This window comes from Mustela putorius, unplaced genomic scaffold (assembly GCF_011764305.1).
Source record: "Mustela putorius furo isolate JIRA1106 unplaced genomic scaffold, ASM1176430v1.1 tig00003834_pilon_pilon_pilon, whole genome shotgun sequence".
NCBI lineage: Eukaryota > Metazoa > Chordata > Mammalia > Carnivora > Mustelidae > Mustela > Mustela putorius.
The window spans coordinates 54,507,330-54,532,988 of NW_025421987.1; the positions used below are offsets into that span (position 1 = coordinate 54,507,330).

The following is a 25,659-nucleotide window of genomic DNA, read 5'->3' on the forward strand; positions in this document are numbered from 1 at the left end:
AGCCAGGCAAGAAACATGGATCAAAGGGATAGTCTCAGATGTTTTCAGGTGAAACATTACATTTTCTTCACCCCAACCTTGCACAAAATGGAGGTTTGTATGAGCCCCACTACACAGATTTGCCACAAGTAAGTCATTGCCTAAGAGTCAGGTTATCTAAGTTTTACATATCAGTGGGGCTGGATTCCTATTAGACATAAAAATACTGTAGACAAAAGGAACATCAGAATTAGCAAAGACACTTTAAAAGTGGAGGCAGTGGGAAGGACATGGACTCCATCATGTCAGTGTCCAGCCACTCAGAGCCATCTCTCTCTAAAGATATAGTGTCAGATCTCAAGAAAGGTCAGATTACAAAATTTCTGCCATATAAATTCATTTTAAAACTTTTGTTAAAAAAATTTATTTATTTGAGAAGTAATAAATAAAAAAATTTATTTATTGAGAAGGCAAAGGGAGAAGCAGATACCCTACTGAGCAGGGAGCCTGGCATGGGGCTCGATCCAGGACCCTGAGATCATGACCTGAGCCAAAACCAAGTCGGATGCTTAACTGACTGAACCACCAGGTACCCCAAAGTTCACTTTAATGTTCTTTATATATTAGACATAATTGATTAATAGGTTTGCAATGACACTAACTCTGCAATTCTAATTTGTTGATATTCTTCAACATTAACATCATTCCTTATAATGAGCTACACTAAGGTACAAATAACTGATAGTGGATCTTCCTTCCCTGATATCATCTATTTTAATAAATGGAATTCTTTCTCAGGCCCCTTATTCTTTTTTCCCTTGTCTACTAAATACAGGTAAATCCCAGTTATAGCAGATATATATTTATATGTAACTTTCTTTTATATATCTGCTCTATCTGGAGTTATTGCCTCTTTTTTTTTCCATCTGTTCACTGGCTTGTTCTTCCCACACCTTGAATAGCTCTATAAAACACTTAAGAGTATAATCTTCCATTTTGTCAAAACTGTTACATAGTTCATCCAGTCCATTTTTCTTCCAGGGATAGTTCTTTAAGTGTTTTTTCCTTCAGGATGCCCTGTTTCCTGGATCCTATGTCTTCTATTCTTGGTGTAGTCTCATTTTAATGAAACATTTCCTCCAGTAGCTTCTGAAAAACATCAGAAATAAATTTTTTGAAATTCAACATGTCTGAAATATCTTTATCCTCATATTAGAATGCTTCGAGTTGAAAATAATTTTCCATCATATTTTTGAACTTGTTTTATTGTCTTTTAGTTTTAAATGTTGTGGCTGAGAAGTTTGATGCCATTTTAATTTCTAATTCTTATGTATGATATGTTTTGTCTCTAAAAGATTCTGAACTCCCTGTTTAACATTGGAGATCTTAAATTTTGTGATGGACCTGATACATATCTTTGTTCTTTCATTTCTTAGATCCTTTCAATCTGAAAGCTCATGTTCTGAAGAAATGTCTATATTACTAGGTTTTAATATGGAATATTTTAATATATAATATTAAATTTAATAATTTTCCTTTAATATAAAATTTCCTTTTCCATTATTTTTTTCTCTCTCTCTTTCTGGTTCCAAAGTTTAACTTTGTTTTTTGGTCACCTTTTTTTCTATTGTTTTTCTAAGGAATTTTTATCATTCCCTTTCACAGTGGAGGCTGTTCTTAAAAGATCTTGAATATCATAATTCAGCTTAAGCTACTCAGTGTGTTTGGATGGAGCCTATTGGTGTGGACTTTACTGTAGGGCAATTGCATGACAATCTGGCTTTTTCAGAAGACTGTCAAACATCAATTTTTGGGTATCTTTGTTCTGCGGTTGTTCAGTTTCTCGAGAGGATCCTCTGATCCCCTGCTTGGGGGTCTTTAGGAAGCACATTTGTCTGTCTAATTTTGGACATGTTATGTTTGAGGTGCCCATGAGACATGCAGGTGGAGATGTTGAGCAGGTGGGGATCTATTGGATGTATGGGTTTGGGGCTCAGAAGAGAGCATTAGGCTGAGACATCTAATGGGGCTGGTGTGGGTAAATAGATAGTAAATGACAGGGCTGACGTTACCTATGGAAGGAATGTAATGTGAGGAAGAGGTCCTGGGCAGAATTTCTGAAGAGTCACAAAACATCAGGGTGAGAGAAAGAGAAAGCATGTGGCTAGGGAGATTGGAAAGGAGAGGTTAGAAAGGTGGAAAGAAAAGAGTATGAGAGTATGGCTTCATGGAAACCAGAAGTCTCCTGACCCAAGTGTTTTTTCCTAAAATGAGGTTAGAGCCCCCCTCATATGCTCTTCTCCAGGTTGCACTTTATATCATGTACTATAGTAAGCATTTACATAATTGATTCATTTGTTCACTGAATAAATATCTAATGAGCACCTACTATGTGCCAGAATTGTTTCAGGATACAGATACAGCAGGTACAAGACAGACAGGGTCCCTGTTTCCATGAAGTTTATCTTCTAGTGGGGATTAACAGGTAGGGCTAATAAGGAAGGAGGTAGAACAAGAGAGAGGTCAAGTGTGGCAAATGCTTCTGGGAAGTCAGTGACAATGAGGACCGAAGAGCATCCAATGGATTTTTCCACATGGAGCTCACTGGAGACACTAGTATGGTGGGAACAGAAACCAGACCAGAGAGGGCTAAGGAACAAATGATGTACCAATCGAGAGAGGAAACACAGATGACTTTGGTGGGAAGAATGAGCAAAGGGGGTGGGAATAGAACAGCACCTGTAATATCTTCATATAGGAAAAAAAATTCAGTTAAGAATGATTGGAACATGTTTAACAGGTGGTTGAAAGGATCAAATTGCTAGAATAAGATTGAAAAGCTAGCAGAGAACAAGGGCAGATACTGAGTAGCTTGAGGTTTCTTAGAAGAGGGGTAGAGAAAGGTACCGGAATGCATCTGGGGAGATTTGCCATGGATAGCAGAAGGGACTTGCTCCAAGGGTGGAGGCTGAACATGGGATGTTTAAATGAGTGAATTTAAAGATTTGTGAGCAGCAGTGGGTTTAGTATAGGGGAAACTCGCTGGAAATGACGTTCGGGAAGTACATGGCAGAGGAACCGATGGCCATCCTGGGTGATGTTTCTGTTGCCAGGAGGACGGAGTAGATGGAAGGCAGAGGAAGGCTGGGTCAATGTTCTCAGTGCAAAGCCTTTAGGTGATGGCCTGGCTCATGGGCTCCACCCAGGGACTGAAAGTCGGGGAGAGGTGGATCCCTAAACAAAGTCTCAGCCACAGTCCTAAGAAGGCATACCGTGTGCAGGGAGGCAAACCTCAAATGCTGGCTATGGGTCATGGACAATAGTCCCCAGTAGATGCTCCATATGGAATCAGCCTGCCGCATGGGACCAGCTCCAGAGTTGAGGCTGGGGACTTCTGTTGTTCCCTTCTATCTTAAAGCCCCAGTTTATGCACGGTCCTGCAAAGTTCAATTTAAACCCAGAAGCCTAGAAGTTGTGTCAATAGTGGCTTCTGTTGTTAGACAAAACAGTGTTTGGGGCAGGTAAGGCTTGTATTCCCTTAAGCTCCAGGTGGAGAGACATAGCATTTTTATTTAGAGCAGCACTGGTCAATAGTGCTGTAGCATATACCAAAATCATCTGGAGAGCTTGTGAAAAAAAAAAAAAATGATTGTTAGGTCCTACTCTTGGAATTTCTGATTCAGAGGGGTTGGGGTGGGGTTTGGAAAATTTGCATTGCTAACAAGCTCACAGGTGCTGGTGATGCTGCTGGCCCAAGGACTACACTTTGAGAACCACGGATTCAGAGCACTGTTACAAATTCTGATAGCACATTGGAATCACCTGGGGAATTTTAACACTCACATGGTCTGGGGTAAGACGTGAACATCAGGAATTGTCCAAGCTCTGCTGGTGATTTGACAATGAGGACTGAGAGTCTTTGGTTTAGAGAATTGGCCCCACTTGAGAAAAGCACATTGAACAATTGATTTCTTCTGCTCTTGGAGCAGCCGTGGTTATTTACTTCATCTGTTCGGACAGTCAGTTTCTAAGAGATGGTTCATTATATACCTTATGCCCATGAGAGTTGTGAAATAGTCCCGTATTTGACTTTGTGTTGCTGCTGTTTTTACCCAGATCATCACAGAGTGTGATTTTTAATCCAGAAGGAATTATGGCATTTGTTTATCTGAAAAGACCCATTTTGATCAATTTGCAATTTAAGGGGATATTTGGAAATGTGGTATAGTTCATTTCTTTAATGGAAATGACTTGGCTCATTAAGCCCCACCAATAGGTTTCCACTTGAAAAGCTTTATAACTTCCTGGTCAGGCCTGGGCAGGGTACGTACTTGAATGTGGAACCCACAAAACTTGCTTCTAGGCTGTCTACATTAGGAACTAATAGAAACCAGGATAGGGGCGCCTGGGTGGCTCAGTGGGCTAAAGCCTCTTGCCTTCCGCCCAGGTCATGATCCCAGGGTCCTGGGATCAAGCCCCGCATGGGGCTCTCTGTTCAGCTCTCTGTTCAGGCTCTCTGCCTACTTGTGATCTCTGTCTGTCAAATAAATAAAATCTTCAAAAGAAAAAAAAACAGGATAAAAGTACTATGTGGTGCTTTTGGTACTCAGCAAGTCATCATTTACTCCTTACTTCTCAGTTGATCTATACTTTGCTAATTATCTCCACTGTTGACTAGTTTAAAGCTCCTTCTCTAGGATCCATGATTCTAGTTTGTAGTTTTAGCCAAGTTATAATGAAGTCCTTCTATTATTCCTATGACCAAATTAAGTTAACAAATTTTAAGGGCGATCCCCAGATTTCACAAGTTAAAAAAAAAAAAAAAAGCCTACAGTGTAACATAATAAAACCTGTTTGGGGGTGCCTGGGAGGCTCAGTTGATTAGGCATCTGCCTTCAGCTCAGGTCATGATCTGGTGTCCTAGAATTGAGCCCAGCCAGTCTCCTCTCTGGCTCCTGGCTCTGCGGGGAGTCTGCTTAGTCCGCTTCTCCTTCTTCCTTTGTCCCTCCCCCACATTGTGCTTGTGTAGGCACCCTTATTTCTCTCTTTCTCAAATAAATAAATAAATAAAATCTTTAAAAAAAAAAAAAAGCCTGTTTGTGGTGCTGTTTAAGAGTATGGATTTGGGGGGCATCTGGGAGGGTCAGTGGGTTGAGCCTCTGTCTTTGACCTTCTGAGGTCATGGTCTCAGGATTCTGGAATTGAGCTCTGTGTCAGGCTCTCTACTCAGCAGGGAGCCTGCTTCCCACCCACCCCCCTCTCTGCCTGCTTCTCTGCCTACTTGTGATCTCTGTCAAATGAATAAATAAAATCTTTTAAAAGAGTATGGATTTTGGAGTCTGAATGCTAGATTCAATTTCCTAAAAACTAAAGCACTTTACATAACTTACAAATTACATAACTTCCCTGAGTTTTCATTTCTTTATCTGTAAAATGGGAATATTAAATCACCTGGCAATAACTACTTCACAAGTTGTATCAAAAGACACAATGTGTGAATGCTTTCTGTAAACTGTTAAATAAAATACAAATGTTAATGATTTCTACCACAGGGTTTACAACATGTGAAATTTTGGAATGAATTTTTAGGGATAATTGAGGTTTCTGTGCAAATGTTTTTATTTCAATGAAAGTGGAAACATTTTCCTCATGTTTAGCAATCCTGGGACCAGGCCAAATAACTTACCTACTTGCTCCAGAAAATACTTGTTCCCAGAGAGTAAGACTGAGGTTAAGATGACTTACCAAAAGTAACAGCTTGCTCAGTAAGCTCAACTTCAAGACTCTCTCCTCCCAGCCTGACAACCCAAAGCCATTGAGGTGTAATAGTCCCAGTCTCCTGCCTTCCAAGTCTTGCCTTCAAGTCATCCATCCCAGGCCCTAAAGTCCTATGAACATCCTCCCTTGACTTTCACTTTTTGAGACACATCCTGGAGTGTCAAGGTGGTTCTCTTCCAATACAATACAGACAAAAATCTTAGTTTTTCTTAATTAACAGGTTTTCCCGATGGTCTTTTAAGGAGCCGATGCAATTCTATTGAAAAATCTTTCCAACTTTCTTCATCTAAGTAGGGATGGCTGCCCATGAAGAACATAAGGGAATCTTATCTATTTCCAGATATTATTCAGTGCCTTAATTGATCTCTGAGTACTGATTTTTTATCCAAACGCATAGCCCACTAAACAATTTAAACCTCTGGATAGTTGAGCCTTGATGAGTGGAAATAAAGTGGAATAGTCTTCAAAACTGGCTACCTACCTTAGAATCTTTGGGGGTGGAGCCCAAGAACAGGGTAGGTTCCATGGGAGCCTCTGATTTAATGTTAATTAATTAGGGATCATTAATTAGGTATTGGTTAGGTTCTCAAAACTCCACAGGCATCACAGTCTCCTGAGGAGCTTAGTAAGAATGCAGTTTCCTGAGCCTCATGTCCAGAGATTCTAATTCATAGACATTGGGTGGGAGCCCAGCATCCATATGTTAATCAAGCATCTGGAGTCTTCTACTGATCAATTTTGGGAAGGGTAGATTGATGTGGAAGAAGTAAGATTCTCACAACTGCAGGAAACTGATTATGATTAAAATCTTTAAATAATATCTAATAATGAGGTACCATTTCCTGAGATAATACTTTTTAAATTCTGAGCTTTAGTTTCCTCATTTGCAAAATGGAATTGCTACCATAAGAGATGTCCTATTTTTGTCTTTGTCAGTACCTTGACTGAAATCTGCATAGTGAAAGAACAATTGGCAATTTGGTTAAGATCCTGTTTTGAATTCTATTGTTAATGTTGCTAAGCTCCTTTAAATTTAATGTGTTGCCTTAAATAGAATATTCATTCTCTTGGAATAAGTCCAATTATATGTAAGTGTTTTAAATATATTTGATTTGTGCTCATCTTGGAATTTGAGCTTAATCAATATTGTCATATGATCACAAATATAATCAGTACAAAAATCTTAACAAGTAAACAGCTGAGGTCCTAAAAGTGCCAGGTACTATAGGACAGGAGTTGACGAGACGTGACAGGTACATATAATTATAAAACAAGACCAACTATAATAAATAAACAAGAAAGTTCTGGGTCCAAAGGATAAAAACAAATCTATGAGAAGGTGGCACTTTTAAACAGTGAAATTTATAGAATTTATATTATATCTGAGAATTATATCTCAACACATCTGTTATTAAAAAATACATATTTAGCAGCAGTCCCACTTTTGGGTATATATCCAAAATAATCAAAATCAAAATAAAGAGATATTTTCATTCCTGTGTTCATTGTAGCACTATTCACAATAACCAAGATATATAAATTACCCACATGTGTATCAACAAATAAGTGGATAAAGAAAAGGTATAATTCACACAATGGAATATTATTTAGCCTTTAAAAAGAAGGAAATGCTGTCATATATGACAACACCGATGAATCTGGAGGATATAGAGGATATAAGGCTAAGTGATAAGCCAGAAGGACAAATGACTCCCCTTATATGAGGGATCTAAAATAATGAAACTCATAGAAGCGGAGAACAGGATGGTAGTTGCCTGGAGCTGGTTGCAGGAGGCAGAGGGAAATGGGAGTTATTTAGTAAAAAGTCTTAGATATATGAGATGAATAAGGAGTAGAGATCTGCTGTACAACTTGGTGCCTCTAGTTAAAAATACTGAATCGTGTACTTAAAAATGTATTGACACTAGATCTCATGTTAAGTGTTCTTACAACAATAAGAGGCACAAGAAAACTTTTGGAAATGATGGACATGTCTATTACCTTGACTACAATGATGGATTCATGAGTATCACATTATGTCCAAACCCATGAAGTTATATACATTAAATATGTGCATTTTTTACACATCAATTATGATGTGGGAAACAAAGGCAAAAGAAAAAAAAGTGAATTTTCTTACTACTTATACCCCACTGGCAAGTCCTTGAAAAGGCAGAGTGAACTTCCTCTAAGAACTCAGCTTCTTTGATGTTGATCCTTTGCTGAAGGCAAAAGGCAATCTTAGGGGCTCCTGGGTGGCTCAGTCGTTAAGCACCCACTCTTGGATTTGGCTCAGGTCATAATCTCGTTGGGGAGCCCTGCATGGGGCTCTGTCCTCAGTGTGGAGTCTGCTTCTAATTCTTCTCTCCCTCTCCCTCCTGCTCTCTCTCTCAAACAAATAAAAAATCTTTAAAAAAAAAAAAAAAAGGCAATTTTTTGTTAACATTGTCCCAAACTCCAGGATTCTACTTATCTCTACCCCTCAAGATACATACTAGAAGTCTTCCAAGCATATGGCCCATTGATATACACCTGAAGGGTCTCATGAGTAAGGTTTTACTAGACAGTAATAAGTGACCTTTTCCTAACAATGGCTAGCCCCCTCAAGATCCTGCAAACCTTGTTTCCAAAATTTGCTAGAGACTTGCACCATCCCTAAGCCTCTCCCAGCTTGAAAGTGAATAATGTGCCACTCCTCATGACCCCAGTGCTGCTCTTTCTGCCCACAGGTCCTGTCCCCATGCTTTAATAAAATCACTTTTTTGCACCAAAGTCATCTCAAGAATTCTTTCCTGTTTGCTCTGAACCCCAATATTTTCACATCAGATTATACCTCATAGAGCTGTAAAAAATGCATATTTGGAAATGTAAAATTAAGATAAACCTTTTTCTTCTCTATATAAAAGTAGTATCAAGACAGTCAATTCAGGAATGATGTGGTATTCCACAAGGTCAGGGAACCATGCTCTGTCATCTTCAGCATGTGGCTTCCCTCTATGATTCCGAATGGCTATTTGGGTTTCAGTGACCACGTTGGCATCTTAGGCAGCAGAAAGAAGTAAGGGAAGGATGAAAAGCATGGTCTTCCTCTACAATACTTCCTGGAAGTTGTGCATGTCACTTCTTATATCTCCTTGGCAGAAGTAAGTCATGTGACCATATCCAATTAAAGGGAGGCTGGAGGACGTAGTCCTTACTCAGAGCAGCCTGAAGTCTGGTATTAGCATTCAGTAGGAAAAGAATATTTCTTATTAATGAGGAGAGAGAGGACAAATTAGTAGGCTCTGATACATGAACATTCTGTAGATGGTCTTGAATACCACGTTAGCATAGTTTGTTCTTAATTCATCAAGCAACTTGGAGACAATAGATTATTTTGAGGCAAAATGTGACATTATTTAGAAATGTAATTTCTGGCAGTGAAATGTAGGATGGTTTGAAATGAGGAGAAACCAGAAGCAGGGAGACCAAATAGGTGATCATAATACACGAAGCAAGAGATACTATGGACAGAGTTTAGGCAGGCAGCAGGAGGACTGAGAGGAGACACTCAGTTGAAAGAATACAAGGGCTCCAGTAGATAGGAACTGAGTAAAATGGGCTCCCACCTTCCCAGCAAGAAGGTGGGGTGTGTAGGGGAGGTCTTCTGCATGCCTATTCTTTTGGGAGGATAGCTACTTGGGCCCCTGGAGGGGTATAGCTCAAACTCTGAACACCACTGGGACTAACTGAGAGTAAAATAACACACCTTCTGGCATCTCCTACAGCAGGAGATAAAAATCATTATCAATATCTCACATTTTACAGATCACCAAATACCCTGTTAAGTAGGTATATAATCACTTCTACCTCAGGCCTCAAGATGGGTAATCATTATATAACAGAGCCAGTATTTGAAAATGCTCCAACAGTACATAAAAATTAGCATTTATGTACTGTTTTGTAGTTTGCAAAAAGTTTCTAAACCACTCAATCATTCCCTTAAATGAGATACCCATTCAATAGCTGAGAAGACTGAGAAATAGCCATGTTGAGTAAGAGCCTATGGGCTGTGATGGGAAGGGATGACACCGAGGTCTTAATTGAGATCTTCTTGTCTCCTAATCCAAAGGTTGCCTTTCTTTGCTGCTTGAATGAGCAGAAAATGGCCATTTCTGGACGTGTTTGTGTGTAATGTGTGCTGTGCATTTGGTTATTGGAAAAAATGGAGAATGCTCCGAATAACCTGAGAATCGTGATTATCTTGTCATCATCAAAAATTTCTCCTGGGTGAAAGGGCCAGTGTTCCCTGTGATAGGAATGGTTTCTCCAACCAGGACATTGAGACTGGGTAGTATTTCCAGCCTTCCTAAATTACTTGTACATATTCCCTTGGTTGGTGTGGCAACGTGCTTCTCTTGTCACTCCTGATTTATGCAGGCCTTTCATGGTGTTCATTGAACTTACTGAGACTTCTGGGTTGGCTCATGGCCCATCCACATCTCCTTAAACCCTTCCTACCTCAAGTCAACAAAGATATAAAGCATGCTTTTAGCCTACTTAAGAGAATTAAATGCCTGCTAACCTAGAATAAATTACATCTGGTTAGGAAAGAAAATAGGAAGTATACTGTAGTTATTGATAACACGAGGAGTTTGGGACCAGCCCAAACATCTCATCATCACTAGGGCTTTATGTGCCCTATTTATTTATCATCACGAGCAAATAATGATAGATCTATTCAATGAAATGTTATTTACTCATTGAAAAATGGTAGCAAAAAGACTTTAGCCACACATACAAAAATACATTATATAACAAGGGAGGGGAGAAAGCAGTTAAATGTGCCCCACAGTTTTTATTATGTGAAGGAAATCTAAATATGCCACCCCAAAATATGCCAACTTGGCATAAAAATTGCTTTGAGCTGATAACAATTAAGAAGCAACAAATACAGAAAGAGCTTTCTGGCTTCCCCCATCTGCCTAAAAGCAGGATATAAATCTTCCTTTGTGAAGGTGTCCCCCTCCCTGCTCCTGGACCAGAAGAGCAGTCATTATCATTGGAGACAGAAAGTTGGCCCTGCGATGGGTCTGCACAAACAAATCATACTGAAGTAACCCTTATCTTCCAGTAGTTTCCTCCATTTATTTACCTTCCCACAATTTACCACCCCCCTGAGCACGAATCCTTTTTCTTTCGTCTTGCACTTCTCCACAAATTTTTCATCCTTTATTAAGACGGTATATAAGCCCCAGATTCTGACAACTCCTTTGAGTGACTCATTACTGAGTCTGCCAGTGTATGTGCACATTGGATACATAAATAAGCTCTGGGGTTTTTCTTCTCCTGTTCACCTGTTCTTTGTCAGTTTAATTTGCAGGGCCCCAGAGCTAACCTAAGAGGATAGAGGAGAAAGTTCTTCTTCCTCTACACATGTTAAATAAAAAGGAAAATGGCAGGAAGAAAATATACCACCATGCTAATATTGGTTATGTAGTGTAGTACATTCAAACAGGAAAAAAAATCTTAAAGCAGTATTGCAGTATTTTGTAAGGACTGAAAATTACCTGAACATAGCATCTGAATGGTTACAAACAAATTTGGCTCAGGAGTTAATCGACAATAATACCTTGAGGGGTACTTTGATTTAGGCCTTCATAAAGAGAATAGAACTCAATGAGAGTGAGTAAACCCATGCTATGAGGCAAGAGATACACGACAACACAGTTAACAAAAGCATGACGAAGAGGCAGGCTCTGGAGTCAGACTGTTATTGGCAAGGGTTTGGGCAAGTTGCTTAAACTTTCTATGCCTCAGTTTCTTCTTCTTTGAAGTGGGGGTAACAGTAACTGCTTGGTGGCGTGGTTGAGGATGAAATAATACTGCCTATATACAGTAAGCACTCAATAAATGTTACTAGAGCCATTCTGAAAATGATTCTTTTCTTGCTAAAAAAATGTTCATAATCATCAGCTATGTGTAGCAAATGAATGACTTTATCAAATGTTTTGCAACTTTATTGGCCCTTCCAACTGTTTGATTACCGAAAACATCTCCCTGGGCCCTGGAAGTTTCTCTCTGGTCTGGGAGCTCTGTGGTCTCCTTTTTGGGTCGAGAAATAACTTCATATATGAAGTCCAAAATAAAATGATTTCCACAAGTGGTCGGAAATACAGATGCCATGATATGTCCTGAGAAATGCTGTCATATGTCCCGTTTCCCATTTGGCAGCACACAAGGGAGGGTCACAGTCTCCAACATGCAGCCCCCCTTATATTAGGCATGAATAGTGGGTAAAATGGAAGTGGCATGGGTGAGTCAGCTGTAGGAGGCAGAAAGTGTCATTATGAGGATGACAGACTAGAAGCGATGTTTTGCCACAAATTAGCTTTGTGACCCTGGGCAAATGGATTCCCTCTGAAAGGAGAGGAGGAAAGAGGGAGCATAGCTGGATAGATTCCAACATGAAAATTCTATGTCTATGCACCTCTCCCAGGGACCACTTCCTCTGAAATGACAGAGGAAACAATGCAGGTCCTCATAGGCCTCTACTGACTCACAAGATCCCAAGCAGATTACAGTGGGCCCTCCACCCTTCTTCACCAGTAAAGTCTGACTCAAGCTGAATTTAGGTTGAGTTGAGGATAGAGGTTCTGAGCCCACTTAGGCGGGCTCTGGGTTTCCTGGCTGTCATCATTGCCATGGCCTATTGCTTCCTCGTCTTTGGAATTCCCTCATGCTGTATAGTCTGCTTCTCTTTTCTCCCAACACCCTTCTGAATCAGGCTGATCTCTTCCTTTCCTTCACAGAAGTTCAGTTTACTTCTGGCTTGAACTTGGAGCTTTGGTGATGAAAGGAAGGAGATTGTATTTCTTCTAGTCAGAGCTATATTTTCAGGGCAGAGCTGCCTAGACCCACTAGAAATAAAAACAAGAGGAGATATGAGGTAATGGGCAAATCCCACCTGGCTGTCTCCTGGTTGGAGAAGAGCCCAGTGAGAATTTAGTCTCTGGCAGGTTAAGCTCAAAGTCTTACGGGGTGGATGCCATGTACTGGTGTCTTATTAGCTGATGGGTTGCAGGGAGAGCTTTTTTCTGGGTGCTGGGTAGAACTGCCTCCAACCCTTACTCTACACCCATGACTTCATGACTCCCCGAGGTCTAGAAGAGCCTGGATCTTTGATACATACAACGCTGAAACCAGAGGGTCCCTAAAAGCTGTTCGGTAGTGCGATACCACAGCCCTATTTGGTGTGGCCCTGAAAAGCTATAACATACATGGCTGGTGCAGAACAACATTCTGGAGGACTTCCAGGTGGATTAGGAACCTTTTCATTTTTACACAACATGAGTAATGTTGTGTGACCACTACATACACAGACACAGACTCAAGCTCAAAGCAGGTGACTAAAGAATGAATGACCTGTTTGCCAAGGCATTTGAAATATTCACTCCAAGATGGCAAACTGCAGTAAGTACAAGTCTTATGATCTGGTAATAATAGCTGTGGGTAGGCAGTATTTACTGCACTCTTATGAAATGTCAGGTGCTTAATAAGGATTATATCATTTCATGGTTGCTATATGTTTATCAGAATGGGGTCACTTTTCTCCACATTGTATGGATGGGAAAATAGAGGCTTAGAAGACTGAAATAACTCTTCCAAACTCATAAAGCCACTAAGTGGTGAAAACAGAATTTAAATATAAGCAGTCAATCCGTGGAACTTGTGTAGCCATCAGAAAAACTGATCTACTTCCACACATGTGGTCTCTCTCCCCAGAATATGGTCAACACTGTTTATTCTGTAATGAATTTCATTCGCTGTAGGTTAAGAACTAGGATTTTAGAGAGTTACTGCCTGGGTTTGAATTTCATTTCTACCCTCTATTTATTGTTGTAATCTTGACTTGGCTTAACCTCTGTGCCTTAGTTTCCTCATCTGGGGATAATAATAGTACGAAGTTCATGGCCTATTGCAAGGATTAAGTGAGACAACACAAATAAATTCCTAAAAACATAGTAAGTGCTAGTCCTTCTTATCATATGTTAGTTATTATTAGTGACACGCATTTATTGATTGCCTACTATATGGCAGGTACTAGGTTCTTACATACAGACAGAAGAGAGGAACAGTATTTTGTGGTTAAAAAGATAAGTTATGGGGAGTGGAAGACAGATATTTAAAGCAATTGCGACACAAAGTATTGAGATCCATCATGTAACACTAAGAAAGAAGTGAAGAGGAGGAGAGAAAGCTGTAGGGAAAGGTTTGGGGCTAGACTCATAGGAATGAGTCTAAGGAATCCTATGTGTTAAGAGGTTAGGACTTCATCCTCTATACGCAATCAAGGGGTTGGGACTTTTTTCTTTTCCTTTCTTTTTCCCTTTCTTTTCTTTATTTTGGGGGAGTGCATTTTATTTTATTTTATTTTTTTTTTAAGATTTTATTTATTTATTTAACAGAGAGAGATCACAAGCAGGCAGAAAGGCAGGCAGAGAGAGAGGAGGAAGCAGGCTCCCTGCTGAGCAGAGAGCCAGATGCGGGGCTCGATCCCAGAACCCTGGGATCATGACCTGAGCCGAAGGCAGCGGCTTAACCCACTGAGCCACCCAGGCGCCCCGTGGGAGTGCATTTTAAAAAGAGGGAGTAGCACCATCATTTAAGGGCTTTACTCCCCTCTGTTTGAGCCCCATTTAACCAGAGGTGAGTGTAAGCAAAGAACTAACAGAAGAATAAAAGTTCTTATGAAACTTTTTGGCCAGATTTTTAAAAAATTATGTTTGGAAGCTGATCTGTAGATTTTATAGAAGAAGATTCATTGTACAAAAAAAGGACTTCAAGTCATTTTATATCCTGATCCCATATGCATCGTGCAAGTGACTCTCATTGACTTAATACACTTGGCACCTTCCAGCATGTATAAAACATGGTGTATAAATAGTAGCATAGCCCTCTTGACGAGGGCAAAGATGACACTGTATTCTCTTAAGAATATGAGGTAACCTATAAAGCAGTTTTCTCACTGTGTCTGCCAGAAATTTTGAGCTGGGGGCATAATCCCCAGGGAACAGCAATAATTTTAAGAGTCCTAGCTAGGGTTGGCTGGTTTTTACGGCAGTAAACTCAACCTGTTCCACTGGTTTCAGTCTGCATGGCTGATTAAATGACCAGCATAGCTAGCCAGCTCCAACACAGAGACGCAAAGGAAGTGGAAAAACCCAGGCTATTAATGAAATAGCCAAGGGTGAGTGTAAAAATTTAGCATACAATGTTCATTTCTTCTTAGAGTTGATGATAGTAGTAAGAATGCCCAACAATTGGTGAAATGCTTAAAAAATACAGTATACCTGTAACACTCATTCACAATTGCATAGTTATGGAAAATGATATGGAAAGGGCGACTGAGTGGCTCAGTCATTAAGCATCTACCTTCAGCTCAGGTCATGATCCCTGCACTCTGGGATAGAGCCCTATATTGGGCTCCCTGCTCACCAGGGAGCCTGTTTCTCCCTCTCCAGCTCCCTCTTGCTTGTGTTCCCTCTCTCTCTCTCTCTGTCATAAATAAATAAAATCTTAAAAAGAAAAACAAGGATAATGATATGAAAGAGAACCCAATGACAACTCAAGCAGGTTATACTCTACCACCATGTCTAAAAAAAAAAAGTTTCTAAGTTGATGTGTAAAATAAAATCTTTTTTTTAAAAGAAAAGACTCACATTTTAATAGTTATTATTTCTAAGTGGAGGATTACAGTTAATTTTTATTTTACTCCTTTGCTTATATGTACTAGATAATTTTTCTGTAACTGAACATCTATTAATTTTGTATCCAAAGTTATTTTTAATTAAAAAATTTTAAATGTAACTGGTGGGAATCCAGAGACATTTGACAACAGGATACAGAGAACATTCAAGGGCCAGATTGTGATGCTTAGCACTGGTTATGGATATAAGAAGAAAATGAGGTATGTGCAGCCCAGTGGCTTCCAGAAATTCCTGTTCCACAACACCATGGAGCTATAAGTGCTGCTGATGTGCAACAGACTTTACTATGCAGAGATTGCTGAAAAAATGGTTTCCTCCAAGAACCACAAAGTCATTGAGGAAAGAACTGCCCAGCTGGTTATCATAGTCACCAGTTCCACTGTGAGGCTGCACAGCAAAGTAAACGAATAGGCAGCTCATAGGCATGTTTTATTTGTGGTAAATAAAGCCATGAAAACTCTACCATCTGGCATTTTCCTCCTTTAGAGCAGAAACAGAAAAAAAAAAAAAAATGGAATGAGGGGCGCCTGGGTGGCTCAGTGGGTTAAGCCGCTGCCTTCAGCTCAGGTCATGATCTCAGGGTCCTGGGATCGAGTCCCACATCAGGCTCTCTGCTCAGCAGGGAGCTTGCTTCCTCCTCTCTCTCTCTCTCTCTCTCTGCCTGCCTCTCTGCCTACTTGTGATCTCTGTCAAATAATAAAAAAAAAATGGAATGAAAACAAATTTGTAGGTGTTTCATACATGTAGCCCATTTTGTCCTCATGATAATCCTATGAGATAATTGTAGTTGAAACCATTGGTGTTCTACCAAATCTGTGTGTTTCACAGCATTTCCCAGCCTACCTTTGCAGTCGGGTTGGTCACACCACAGACTTCTGACAGATTGAATAGAGGCAAAAGGTAGGTGCCTCCTTTCAGCCTGGTCATGTAAGATCCCGATGTCCTTTTTGCTTTCTCTTCTTCATCTACAAAACTGCAAGCAATTGACTCCAAGTTGTGCCCAGTGAAAGGAGCCCACATGGTCAGAGAGAGCTGCCAGGGACAGCCATCCATCTGTACCTTCCTGTGAAACAAGAAATAAACTTTGACTCCCTTAAGTCACTGAATCTTTGGATTTGTTTGTTACAACAGCATAGCTCGTCCTACTTTAACTAATATGGATTAATACTATTTTTATCCCATTTTACAGGCAAATCAACCAAGGCTCAGAGAGATAAATTAATTTTTGAAAAATTGCAGGGCTATACAGGGTAGAACTAGGATCCAAACTAACACCTATTACACTCCAAAGCTATACAGAGGACAACCTCCATAGAGTTATACTTTTTCTCTCAACTACCCCAGGTTGGAAGGCAACAATGCTTCCAACATATGTGGATTTTTAGAGTGAATATCAGGTTTGCTGTTGGGAGTATACATTAAAGCTTGAGGTACATAAAAATTACTAGGGATGCTGGTTAAAAACAATTACAGTTCCAGGACCCAATTCTCATAGACTCAGATTCAGTAGCTCAGAGGAAGGAACATGGAATCTGCATTTTTTAACAAGTACTAAAGAGGAAATCTGATGCCCAAAGGCAGGGCTTTTGAGGTAGCTGACCTCAGTGGTAGACAAGTCCCATCTTTCTGGTTTTCAGCCAATGACTCCCTCTAATGGAGAATTCTGGAAACATTCCTCCTCTTTCCGGGTTAAGGAGGTATCAGAGAGAGTCCACCACCACCCTCCATGAAGCTGATAAAGACAATTATACACCTTCCAAGATCCCAGGTGCATGACCTGGACTTGACTCTCAGCCACACCTTGGAAACAAAGTTAGTGAAGGAAAGGAAAACTGAGATGAGCTATATGATAAAGCTTGTAAGACTCATGTTAAGGTTTCAGAATCATTCTAGATATATAGATCCAAGCCCAGTTCTCTACTGCCTTTCAGTTTCTGTGAGTTACCCAAAAACTTTTAAATAAATGACATTTAAGCTTAAATCCATGAGAATGTGTAGCTTGCTGTTGCTTACTAGTAAGAGCAATGAAACTTGCCACTCAAAAGAGTTATTACTGAGAATTGTGGCGGCTAGGTCACGGTGATTCTATTGAAACTGTAGCTAAAAGTGGTACAGTCTGAGCCATCTAAAAGTAATTTCAAAATATCTGACAAATTTACTACTCAAGCACAAAGCAAAGCAATACTAGTCTAGGGCAAATTTGTAAACATAATTTACTAGTCTAGGGCAAATTACAAACATAATTTGTAAGCTACCTTTTCTTCTCCATCCACTTGCTTCACACCTTGCAAACTTCCCCACTACTCAGCAAACTCCTTTCCCAGGATGCTAATGAGATTCTCACATTCTTCCACCTTTCCCTTTTGCCTTTCAGTTCCACAGACAAGCCTCCTGAAGAACCTCTCTGGCAAAGGCAGATCTCTCCCAGCAGGCACTAGAATGATTAAAGCTGGACGGGTTAAGGCAGAACCCACTGCAATGAACTTGGGAGAGGAAGGCTGAGAATTCTCATATATTGGTGCTTTTTTGTTGCCATATATCCCGCAAATGAGTGAGGCCACCTTGCCCATTCTACTGCTAGGCTTCTCGGTGCCTAGAACTGGCAGTGGTCATGGGAATTTGTGCAGGGAAACCCAGAGTCTCCAGACAAGTCTTGTTGTGCAGCTTAGGAGAGGCCAAGAAACAGGTAGGTAGAATACACCACAGACTAGAATACACCACAGACTAACAGCCTGCACTGTAGGAAATCATAACGTGGGCAACAAACCCCAGGCCATATACCCACCCATGCAAGAAGCAGAATTTTCTTTGTTATTTTTTAACTGTACTCATACTTCAGCTTTCATCCTACCTGCTGCTAGAAACTTAACATTCGTTCAGAGTTCCTCCTTCTCTGTGAGACTGGGTCTAAGTTCCAGGAGGCTAATACTGTGTCACGGCACTGGGAAGGGACAGCTACTAGGCTGACATCTGCTTAGATGTGTATTCCCTCCCCTTGGTCCACACGTGTATGTTTATCTCATCCCCATTTCTGACCTCTGGGGCTCTCGAAGTGTGGCTCTTTTTGCTTCTCTCAGTCCACTCTTGGGCCCACTTTTTAGTGCATCTTCCTTTTCTGTTTGGGAGCATGAGCAATTCTATGGGGCTCTTGCAGGTTCATCACCCCAGACACCCCACCTAACCATTTTCTTTCATTGCTCCTGCTTCCTGCCCAGTGCTGGATAAATGGGGGAGGCTTATCACCACTTGGATTCCACTTGGGCAATAAGAATACACACCTTCTGCACTTGGATCCCTCAGATCTGTATGGGGTTTCCAGCATTCCCCCAACAACAGACCCCAGGGAAGACAGGCACAGATCACCTCTTCAGGGACCCAGCTTTTTATACTCCCTTCTAGTCCTCTTCTCCTGGCAACCCAGGGGATTTGGGAAAGCTAGTTTGGAGGGTGGGAAAAACTGGCTCTGAGTCATTATTTATTCTTCTGGAATCTTTTGTCCTATGCCCTGTGCTCTTTCTGGTCCCTGCTGTGGGTTAGGCTTTTGGAAGTACAAAGGCTTCTTTTCCTCTCCCTATGTCATTCCTGCCCGGAGGCAAAGTGCATTGAGCTTGAGTGGGAGGAAGGGCCATGGGAAAATCCTGGGGCTGGGTGGGGCCCCTGTGGTTAATATCTTAAAATATTATTCCACCACAGGGGTCTGATATGTAATGTTTGGCAAGGGCTGTTTTTGGCTTTTTTATGAATGTCTAAGTATATCACGCTCCTACTCAGTCTCCCTGTTAGGTGGTGATTAGATTATAAGACCCTGCTCGCATACAGTCAATTAATTGATTCCTTTGATCATGTCTTTTTATTTAAAGAGTGGACATTATTATATTTTCCTGTACTATACAAGTGCACCTTTTGTGTGCATTTGGGATTAGTTGCTATAAAATGAAGTACAGCATTTTCCTCTTCTTGACATTTACATAAACGGAATTGTACACTGTACTTTCTTGTGTCTGGGTTCTCTTGCTCAGCTTAATATTTGTGAGATTCACTTATGTGGTTTTGTGTATTTTAAAAACTTATTGCATAGGACTCCATTGAATGAATAGGCCATGACTTATTGACCCATTCTCTTACTGATGGATATTTGGGTTGTTGCCAATTTTGGTTATCATTAAAGAAGCTGCTAAGAACATTCTGGCACATGTCAGTTGGTAGCATAGGCTTCACTCCTCTTGGGATATACCTAGAATGGGATTGTTGAGTCATAAGACAGTTGTGTGTTTACCTTTAATGTCTAATGCCAAATGGCTTTTTAGGAGTTGTACAAATCCCTACTCTCACCAGCAATGTATTAGAATTCCAGTTGCTTGACATCCTAATTAATAATGATTTGTATCATCAGACTTCTAATTCAGCCACTCTGTTGGATGGAATGGGTTACATCATTGTGTTTTAATTTGCATTTCTCTGAGGAGTAATGTTGTTGAGCACCTTTTCATATGCTTATTAGCTATTTGCATATCCTCCTTTGTGAAGTGTCTGTTCAAGTCTTTTGCCCATTTTGTATTTGGCTGTTTGTGTTTTTCTTATTGATTTATACAAATCTTTTATACATTTAGATACAAGTCTTTTGTTGGATATGTACATTTCAGATATTTTCTCCTAGGCTATTGCTTATCTTTTCTCTCCCCTACAAGTGTCTGACTTTTGGCAGGCAGAAGTTCTTAATTTTAACTATGCCAGATTTATCAGTTTCTTATGTTAGCAATTTCTGTGTCTTATTTAGTAAATCTTTCCCCTTAGTCCAAGTTCATGAAAATATTTTACATTTCTTCTAGAAGCTTTATTGTTTCACCCTTCACATATAGGTCTATTATCAATCTTAGATTAATAATTTGTGTTTGATGTCAGGTAAGAGACAATGTTTATTTTTTTATACATGGATATACAATTGCTGTAACACCACTATTAAAAGGGTGCTTGACTGGCTCAAGTTGGTGGAGTGTGTGACTCTTGAACATGGGGTTTTCAGTTAGAGCGCCACTTTGAGTATAGAGATTACTTAAAAATAAAATCTTTTAAAAAAAGATGATCCATTTGCCATTGTGTTAATTTGCACATCAAGGAATTGTATATATTTGGGTATATTTCTGGATTCTGTAGTTTATTTTAAACTTATTTTCAACTTACTTGCCTATCTTCAGGTCAATATCACATTTATTTCATAATACCTTGCTATTTCACAATAACAAGGTATTCTATAAATATCTTTATAAATTAAGGAAGCTCCCTTCTAATCCTAGGTTGCTAGGAGATTATATCAAGAATGATTATTGAATTTTGTCAAATGCTGTGTGTGTTTTGAGGTGATCTATGATTCTCCTTTTTAGTTTATTTGGTGAATTACATTGATTTCTGAGTATTAAATTATTCTTGCAACTACTTGGTCATATGTATGTCTATTTATCACTGGATTCAATTTATTAATATTATTTTGTTCAGGATTTTAGTATTTGTAATCTTAAAACATAATGGCCTATAACATTCCTTTCTTACAATATCCCTAGCAGTTTTTGGTATCAGGGTTATGCTGGTCTTATAAAACTAGTTTGGAATTATTTCTTCTTTCTCCTCTAAAAGTATATTAATTCTTCCTTGAATGTTCAGAAAAAAAATAATCAACAAAGCCATCTGGGTTGGGCTTGTAGGGATTTGTGGAGGAGAAGGGAGATTTTTAATTATAGATTCAATTCCTTTAATCAATGTAGGACAACTTATTTTTCCTATTTCTTTTGTATCAGTTTAAGTAATTTATGTTTCAATTTCAACTATAATATTAAATTTGTCAATTTCAACTATAATATTGCATTTTTAGCATAAAGTTACATAGGTATATTACCCTTTTAAATTTTTTAAATATTTAGGATCTATAGTTATGTCATCTTTTTTATTCCTGATATTGCTAACTTATGTATTTGCTTCTTGATCCCATGCTAGGGGTTTATCAATTTTACTGATCACTTCAAAGAATACATTTTTAGTTTCTGTTTCATTAATTTCTGCTCTTGTCCTTTTTTTTTTGCTTCATTTGTTTTTCTTTGCCTACTTTCTTACAAAAGAAGCTCAGATCATTAATTGTCAACTTTTTCCTTTTAAAGTTAAAATTTTCCCTCCAGGCACTGCTTTGGCTGTGTTCCACAAATTTTGATGTGTCATATTGTTATTTCTTTATTATTTTTATATTTTGACTAGGTGATGCAAGCACATGAAAACACACATATAAATGCATACACAGTGGAAAGTAAGATTCTATCTGTATCACTTAGAATCTGGCAAGAAACAAAAATTTCTCCAACTCATTCATACAACGGTATTTTAATAAGAAATTATTATGGAAGTGTCACTAGGACAGAGGGCTCAAACAAGGAATGCTAAATCACTGCTGACTCATCATCAATAGGATGTCATTATCACCTCTAGATCTGATAGAGTAATGTGAGGAAATAGTTCATAGAAGCTAGTAATAGTTAGAACCATGGGGATAGGGCCTTCTTAGGGGTGTGCAGTTATGTAGGGGTGACGAGACTCCAGAACCACTTCATCAAGCAGGAAGCGAGTGGAATGACAAATATCCTGGCCACTCTTCTCTTGGGCATCCATCTTCTGCTGCTGCTGCTTTGTAGCTGAATCCAATCCAGTCTTTAGCAGGTAATCCCCAGGACAGAGAATAGGTCAAAGAAGGGGTGGGGAATGAGGGGGTGAGGAAACAAAGAATAACAAGCACAAGAGGATGTTCTTAGGGTGGAACATGAGGGTGACCCTATGACCTGATTCCATCCTGACTTAGCTAGGTTTGGTGCATGATGGGTGATTGTAAGGAAAGGCACTCTGGTAATTGGAAAGACCAGGACTCCATTCCAAAGAAAAGTAGGATTTGGAGGATCACAGAAGAAATTGCCAAGACAGTACATTGTACACTGCTAAACTCTATCCCCAGTGTGGAATGTATGTCATGGTGGTACACAAAATAGCGCTAGGACTTGGTATTATAGAATGCTGAATCACATGCTGAGAAATGTATTCCCTTTGAAATTACTCTTCAATCCTGGTTAAATCAGGAAGAAAGTTTTTCCACTTGAAAGTTTTGACAACTCTTTAATAAAAACAGGCCCAGGGTGCCTGGGTGGCTCAGTCAGTTAAGTATCTGCCTTTGGCTCAGGTCATGATCTCAGGGTCCTGGGATGGAGCCCCACATCGCGCTCCTTGTTCAGTGGGGAGCCTGCTTCTCCCTCTTCCTGCTGCTCCCCCTGCTTGTTTTCTCTAATAAATAAATAAAATCTTAAAAAATAAATAAAACAAAACACATGAGAAAGCAGGCCCAGGTTCAGAGATTTTGTTAAGCACCAGTATCAAGATAGAAGTTAATAAAATTGTTTGGTTTTCATGGCACTTATTTTGAAGTTACTTTCAGTTTATGGTAAATAATACTGATTTTCCATTTATGGTAATGATATAAGGTTTCTTGTGAAAAAATATATATTTAGGTAAAAACCAATCTGTTTCAAAAAAATAAGTAAACCATAACACAGGAGGTAATCAGCTGTGGCAAACATACAGAAAGGATACTTGAAGACTAAGTTGGGATGAGATTGCTTTAAATGTAGATATATTACCAAAACTGAGACAGCACATAGTGAAGGGTAGGGTTCTCCAAGAGGGGGAAAAGAAGCACAAACCTCTATGGAGGCAGAGTGCTACCTCCTGCATGGAGGGTTTTCTTAAGACATGCTCCCCACTTCTCTGTCCCTACAAAATTATTATCAACTTTATTAATACACAATTCACACACTGTGAAACCCACCCATTTAACATGTAAAATTCAGTAGTTTTTATTTTCAGAGTTGTGCAATCTAATTTTAGAACATTCCCATCATCCCAAAAAGGAACACTATACCCAGTAGCAGTCACTCCCCACTATCCCTCTTCCTAGCTCTTGGCAACCATTAATCTATTTTCTGTCTATTGATTTGCCTGTTTTGGGTATTTCATATAAATGGGATCATACAACGAGTAACCTTTTGTGACTGGCTTTCAGTTAGCATAATGTTTTCAAGGTTTATCCATATTGTGGCATGTTATCAGTGTTTTCATTTTCATTGCTAAATAATATTCCTGCAACGGACTGAATATTTATACTCCTCCCCCAAATTCATATGTTGAAACCCTAACCCTCATTATGATGGTGTTAAAAGATGGAGACTTCACGTAATTAGGTAATGAGGATAAAGTCCTCATAAGTGGAATTAGTGCCCTCATAAAAGAACCTCAGAGAACTTCCTTGCCCCTTCTGCCATGTGAGGACAGTGAGAAGTTAGTTGTCTGTGAATCATGAAGTGAGCTCTCCCCAGATACTCAAATCCACCAATGCCTCGATCTTGGACTTCTTAGCCTCCAAAACTGTGGGAAACAAACGTTTACTGTTTAAGCCACCAATTCTATGGTATTTTGTGACAGTCACCTGAATGAACTAAGACAATTCCCTTGTGTGACTATTCCACATTTTCTAACCATTCATCGGTTGATGGACATTTGGGTTGTTTCCACTTTTTGGCTATTATGAATAATGCAGCTATGAACATTTGTACAGGCTTATTTGTGGACATGTGCTTTTATTTCTCTTTAGTATATACCTAGTTGTAGAATTGCTGGGTTGTGTGGTAAACCTGATGTTTAAAATTTTGAGGAACTGACAGACTGTTTTACAAAGTGGCTACATCATTTTACATTATCATTGCCAATGTAGAGAGTTACAACTTCTTCACATTCTTGCCAACACCTGATATATTTTTTAAAATTATTATATAGCCATTCTACTGGAATGAAGAAGTGTCTCACTGTGGTTTTTATTTGTGTTTCCCTAATAATTACTAGTGTTGAGCATCTTTTAATTTTATTATTGAGCTGTAAGAGTTCTTTATACATTCTGGGTACAAGGCTTTCCCATTCCTCCCCCTCCAAAGGATAGCCCTCACCAGCTAACTTAGCAATTACAAGAGATAGCAAGAAGCAGATGTAAATGCTAACCCACTAAAGAGTTACCTTGCCTTGTAGGAGGCAGCCTACCAAGTGGGGTAGCCTGGGCAAGTGTGTTCTCCAGAAGCATTCTGAGGTCTATGCAAGTGTTTGGAAAGGAATTTGATGTAAGCCTCAGATATCCACACCAGCAAGACTTTAAGAGACGACATCAACCAGGAAGATTTTGAATCCAAAGGTTTTTTTATCGCCAATTGCTGCTGTAAATATTCTGCATATCTTTGCTGTTCATTGCTGTTCAAAGTGTGGACCTTAGACCAACAGCATTTACATCTCCTAGGAACTTGTTAAAATTACAGACTCTCATGCCCCACCCCAGACCTACTGAATCAGAATCATTTTAATAAGAATTACAGTGATCTGTACGTGCTTTATAGTTTGGGAATTGCTGCTATAGGACACTTAAAATAGATTCTAAAACTGCATTGCAGAAAGCCTGCCTGGGTACCTGTGCCAGATGGAGCTGGCTGGTACCTGAGACTGGATTGAGGAAAAACAATTATGCATGCAGATTTTTCTCCAGTATCCCTACACCAACCCCCTCAATTCCAATTCTTTCCTTTTATATTTGGGGTCCTCCTTTTTCTAATTACTTTCTTAGATTAACCAGTGCTGTCTCTTTATTTTACCTCTCTTCTATAGCACAAGCTCTGAGCAACACTCCAAATGGCATCACACTACAGAGAACAGAATTAAAGGTGTCTACAATTTATAATTTCCCTCCAATTAAGAAATGAGAAGAACTAAGCCTTTTGGAGAAAACTCAATAGACTGGGATGCCCAGGGATTTTTCAAGGTCCTGAAATGATATCAGAGATCATCTTTATTACTTATATCCTATATTTTACATTGTGCTAAAAAGAATTGAAGAACTGAAATAAGTGTAACAAAATATGAAAAAGCCCCCATGAGTAGGGTTTATGTGCCAAATCTATACCATATTGAAGAATGTCTTGCTAGAAAGAGGTTGTAAATTTGGTTCTGAGCTTCCTAGCGGCCAATGAGAAGGGTAAAATACTGTGACTCACATGTTCTGTATGTAAGATAAAAAATCAATCAGCTGTTTTAG

At 39.4% G+C, this 25,659-nt stretch overlaps 1 long non-coding RNA gene across 1 annotated transcript in view; it reads right to left on the reverse strand.

Annotated features, from left to right (window-relative positions):
* Positions 1 to 574: 574 nt before the first annotated feature.
* LOC123394397 overlaps positions 575 to 25,659 on the reverse strand; it is an 82,248-nt gene continuing 57,163 nt past the window's right edge. The window contains exons 4-5 of the long non-coding RNA XR_006609122.1: positions 16,350 to 16,569; positions 575 to 1,128 (exon numbers count right to left, since the gene is read on the reverse strand). This is a non-coding gene — a long non-coding RNA (uncharacterized LOC123394397). The remainder of the gene's footprint in view (positions 1,129 to 16,349; positions 16,570 to 25,659) is intronic.